The sequence below is a fragment of the Haliotis asinina genome, chromosome 15, assembly GCF_037392515.1.
Source record: "Haliotis asinina isolate JCU_RB_2024 chromosome 15, JCU_Hal_asi_v2, whole genome shotgun sequence".
In the NCBI taxonomy this organism is placed as follows: Eukaryota; Metazoa; Mollusca; class Gastropoda; order Lepetellida; family Haliotidae; genus Haliotis; species Haliotis asinina.
Window position 1 is genome coordinate 418,033 of NC_090294.1, and position 5,589 is coordinate 423,621.

Below are 5,589 nucleotides of genomic sequence, written 5' to 3' on the forward strand. Positions count from 1 at the left end.
TTGCTCACTGCCCCATGTCCAGTATACCTAGCTCACTGCCCCATGTCCAGTATACCTAGCTCACTGCCCCATGTCCAGTATACCTAGCTCACTGCCCCATGTCCAGTATACCTAGCTCACTGCCCCATGTCCAGTATACCTAGCTCACTGCCCCATGTCCAGTATACCTAGCTCACTGCCCCATGTCCAGTATACCTTGCTCACTGCCCCATGTCCAGTATACCTTGCTCACTGCCCCATGTCCAGTATACCTAGCTCACTGCCCCATGTCCAGTATACCTTGCTCACTGCCCCATGTCCAGTATACCTAGCTCACTGCCCCATGTCCAGTATACCTTGCTCACTGCCCCATGTCCAGTATACCTAGCTCACTGCCCCATGTCCAGTATACCTTGCTCACTGCCCCATGTCCAGTATACCTAGCTCACTGCCCCATGTCCAGTATACCTTGCTCACTGCCCCATGTCCAGTATACCTTGCTCACTGCCCCATGTCCAGTATACCTTGCTCACTGCCCCATGTCCAGTATACCTAGCTCACTGCCCCATGTCCAGTATACCTTGCTCACTGCCCCATGTCCAGTATACCTAGCTCACTGCCCCATGTCCAGTATACCTTGCTCACTGCCCCATGTCCAGTATACCTAGCTCACTGCCCCATGTCCAGTATACCTTGCTCACTGCCCCATGTCCAGTATACCTAGCTCACTGCCCCATGTCCAGTATACCTAGCTCACTGCCCCATGTCCAGTATACCTAGCTCACTGCCCCATGTCCAGTATACCTTGCTCACTGCCCCATGTCCAGTATACCTAGCTCACTGCCCCATGTCCAGTATACCTTGCTCACTGCCCCATGTCCAGTATACCTAGCTCACTGCCCCATGTCCAGTATACCTAGCTCACTGCCCCATGTCCAGTATACCTAGCTCACTGCCCCATGTCCAGTATACCTAGCTCACTGCCCCATGTCCAGTATACCTAGCTCACTGCCCCATGTCCAGTATACCTAGCTCACTGCCCCATGTCCAGTATACCTAGCTCACTGCCCCATGTCCAGTATACCTAGCTCACTGCCCCATGTCCAGTATACCTAGCTCACTGCCCCATGTCCAGTATACCTTGCTCACTGCCCCATGTCCAGTATACCTAGCTCACTGCCCCATGTCCAGTATACCTAGCTCACTGCCCCATGTCCAGTATACCTAGCTCACTGCCCCATGTCCAGTATACCTAGCTCACTGCCCCATGTCCAGTATACCTTGCTCACTGCCCCATGTCCAGTATACCTAGCTCACTGCCCCATGTCCAGTATACCTTGCTCACTGCCCCATGTCCAGTATACCTAGCTCACTGCCCCATGTCCAGTATACCTTGCTCACTGCCCCATGTCCAGTATACCTAGCTCACTGCCCCATGTCCAGTATACCTAGCTCACTGCCCCATGTCCAGTATACCTAGCTCACTGCCCCATGTCCAGTATACCTAGCTCACTGCCCCATGTCCAGTATACCTAGCTCACTGCCCCATGTCCAGTATACCTTGCTCACTGCCCCATGTCCAGTATACCTAGCTCACTGCCCCATGTCCAGTATACCTTGCTCACTGCCCATGTCCAGTATACCTAGCTCACTGCCCCATGTCCAGTATACCTAGCTCACTGCCCCATGTCCAGTATACCTAGCTCACTGCCCCATGTCCAGTATACCTAGCTCACTGCCCCATGTCCAGTATACCTAGCTCACTGCCCCATGTCCAGTATACCTAGCTCACTGCCCCATGTCCAGTATACCTAGCTCACTGCCCCATGTCCAGTATACCTAGCTCACTGCCCCATGTCCAGTATACCTAGCTCACTGCCCCATGTCCAGTATACCTAGCTCACTGCCCCATGTCCAGTATACCTTGCTCACTGCCCCATGTCCAGTATACCTTGCTCACTGCCCCATGTCCAGTATACCTAGCTCACTGCCCCATGTCCAGTATACCTAGCTCACTGCCCCATGTCCAGTATACCTAGCTCACTGCCCCATGTCCAGTATACCTAGCTCACTGCCCCATGTCCAGTATACCTAGCTCACTGCCCCATGTCCAGTATACCTTGCTCACTGCCCCATGTCCAGTATACCTAGCTCACTGCCCCATGTCCAGTATACCTAGCTCACTGCCCCATGTCCAGTATACCTAGCTCACTGCCCCATGTCCAGTATACCTTGCTCACTGCCCCATGTCCAGTATACCTTGCTCACTGCCCCATGTCCAGTATACCTTGCTCACTGTCCCATGTCCAGTATACCTAGCTCACTGCCCCATGTCCAGTATACCTTGCTCACTGCCCCATGTCCAGTATACCTAGCTCACTGCCCCATGTCCAGTATACCTAGCTCACTGCCCCATGTCCAGTATACCTTGCTCACTGCCCCATGTCCAGTATACCTTGCTCACTGCCCCATGTCCAGTATACCTTGCTCACTGCCCCATGTCCAGTATACCTAGCTCACTGCCCCATGTCCAGTATACCTTGCTCACTGCCCCATGTCCAGTATACCTAGCTCACTGCCCCATGTCCAGTATACCTTGCTCACTGCCCCATGTCCAGTATACCTAGCTCACTGCCCCATGTCCAGTATACCTTGCTCACTGCCCCATGTCCAGTATACCTTGCTCACTGCCCCATGTCCAGTATACCTAGCTCACTGCCCCATGTCCAGTATACCTAGCTCACTGCCCCATGTCCAGTATACCTTGCTCACTGCCCCATGTCCAGTATACCTAGCTCACTGCCCCATGTCCAGTATACCTAGCTCACTGCCCCATGTCCAGTATACCTTGCTCACTGCCCCATGTCCAGTATACCTAGCTCACTGCCCCATGTCCAGTATACCTTGCTCACTGCCCCATGTCCAGTATACCTAGCTCACTGCCCCATGTCCAGTATACCTAGCTCACTGCCCCATGTCCAGTATACCTAGCTCACTGCCCCATGTCCAGTATACCTTGCTCACTGCCCCATGTCCAGTATACCTAGCTCACTGCCCCATGTCCAGTATACCTAGCTCACTGCCCCATGTCCAGTATACCTTGCTCACTGCCCCATGTCCAGTATACCTAGCTCACTGCCCCATGTCCAGTATACCTAGCTCACTGCCCCATGTCCAGTATACCTAGCTCACTGCCCCATGTCCAGTATACCTAGCTCACTGCCCCATGTCCAGTATACCTAGCTCACTGCCCCATGTCCAGTATACCTAGCTCACTGCCCCATGTCCAGTATACCTTGCTCACTGCCCCATGTCCAGTATACCTAGCTCACTGCCCCATGTCCAGTATACCTAGCTCACTGCCCCATGTCCAGTATACCTAGCTCACTGCCCCATGTCCAGTATACCTAGCTCACTGCCCCATGTCCAGTATACCTAGCTCACTGCCCCATGTCCAGTATACCTTGCTCACTGCCCCATGTCCAGTATACCTAGCTCACTGCCCCATGTCCAGTATACCTTGCTCACTGCCCCATGTCCAGTATACCTAGCTCACTGCCCCATGTCCAGTATACCTTGCTCACTGCCCCATGTCCAGTATACCTAGCTCACTGCCCCATGTCCAGTATACCTAGCTCACTGCCCCATGTCCAGTATACCTAGCTCACTGCCCCATGTCCAGTATACCTTGCTCACTGCCCCATGTCCAGTATACCTAGCTCACTGCCCCATGTCCAGTATACCTAGCTCACTGCCCCATGTCCAGTATACCTAGCTCACTGCCCCATGTCCAGTATACCTAGCTCACTGCCCCATGTCCAGTATACCTAGCTCACTGCCCCATGTCCAGTATACCTAGCTCACTGCCCCATGTCCAGTATACCTAGCTCACTGCCCCATGTCCAGTATACCTAGCTCACTGCCCCATGTCCAGTATACCTAGCTCACTGCCCCATGTCCAGTATACCTTGCTCACTGCCCCATGTCCAGTATACCTAGCTCACTGCCCCATGTCCAGTATACCTTGCTCACTGCCCCATGTCCAGTATACCTTGCTCACTGCCCCATGTCCAGTATACCTTGCTCACTGCCCCATGTCCAGTATACCTAGCTCACTGCCCCATGTCCAGTATACCTAGCTCACTGCCCCATGTCCAGTATACCTAGCTCACTGCCCCATGTCCAGTATACCTAGCTCACTGCCCCATGTCCAGTATACCTTGCTCACTGCCCCATGTCCAGTATACCTAGCTCACTGCCCCATGTCCAGTATACCTAGCTCACTGCCCCATGTCCAGTATACCTAGCTCACTGCCCCATGTCCAGTATACCTAGCTCACTGCCCCATGTCCAGTATACCTAGCTCACTGCCCCATGTCCAGTATACCTAGCTCACTGCCCCATGTCCAGTATACCTAGCTCACTGCCCCATGTCCAGTATACCTAGCTCACTGCCCCATGTCCAGTATACCTTGCTCACTGCCCCATGTCCAGTACACCTAGCTCACTGCCCATGTCCAGTATACCTTGCTCACTGCCCCATGTCCAGTACACCTAGCTCACTGCCCCATGTCCAGTATACCTTGCTCACTGCCCCATGTCCAGTACACCTTGCTCACTGCCCCTGATGTCCAGTATACCTTGCTCACTGCCCCATGTCCAGTATACCTAGCTCACTGCCCCATGTCCAGTATACCTTGCTCACTGCCCCATGTCCAGTATACCTAGCTCACTGCCCCATGTCCAGTATACCTTGCTCACTGCCCCATGTCCAGTATACCTAGCTCACTGCCCCATGTCCAGTATACCTTGCTCACTGCCCCATGTCCAGTACACCTAGCTCACTGCCCCATGTCCAGTATACCTTGCTCACTGCCCCATGTCCAGTACACCTTGCTCACTGCCCCATGTCCAGTATACCTAGCTCACTGCCCCATGTCCAGTACACCTAGCTCACTGCCCCATGTCCAGTATACCTTGCTCACTGCCCCATGTCCAGTATACCTAGCTCACTGCCCCATGTCCAGTATACCTTGCTCACTGCCCCATGTCCAGTATACCTAGCTCACTGCCCCATGTCCAGTATACCTTGCTCACTGCCCCATGTCCAGTATACCTAGCTCACTGCCCCATGTCCAGTATACCTTGCTCACTGCCCCATGTCCAGTATACCTAGCTCACTGCCCCATGTCCAGTATACCTTGCTCACTGCCCCATGTCCAGTATACCTTGCTCACTGCCCCATGTCCAGTATCAGGTGCCACTGTCATCAAATCAGATTTTAATGAAGTTCGTGTATTATCTGGATTTCCTCATAAATCTAACAGTCTCCAAACAAAAGACATAGTACACATTAGGGCCCAGTTCTAACCATCTTGATGGAGACCTATCCAGGCCATATTATCCGGGAGAGAACCTGGGGGATCAGTATATTCAGAAGTTTTCAGTTGTATAACAATACTTTTACAATGAGACCTGACATCTGGACCTCTCAGTGACTTGCCCTAACACCCATGAAGATGTGGGTTAGCATTGGCCTTCAGCAACCCATGCATTTCATAAAGGTGGCGTACTGGATTGCGTGGTCATGCTCGCTGACAGTCATGTTAT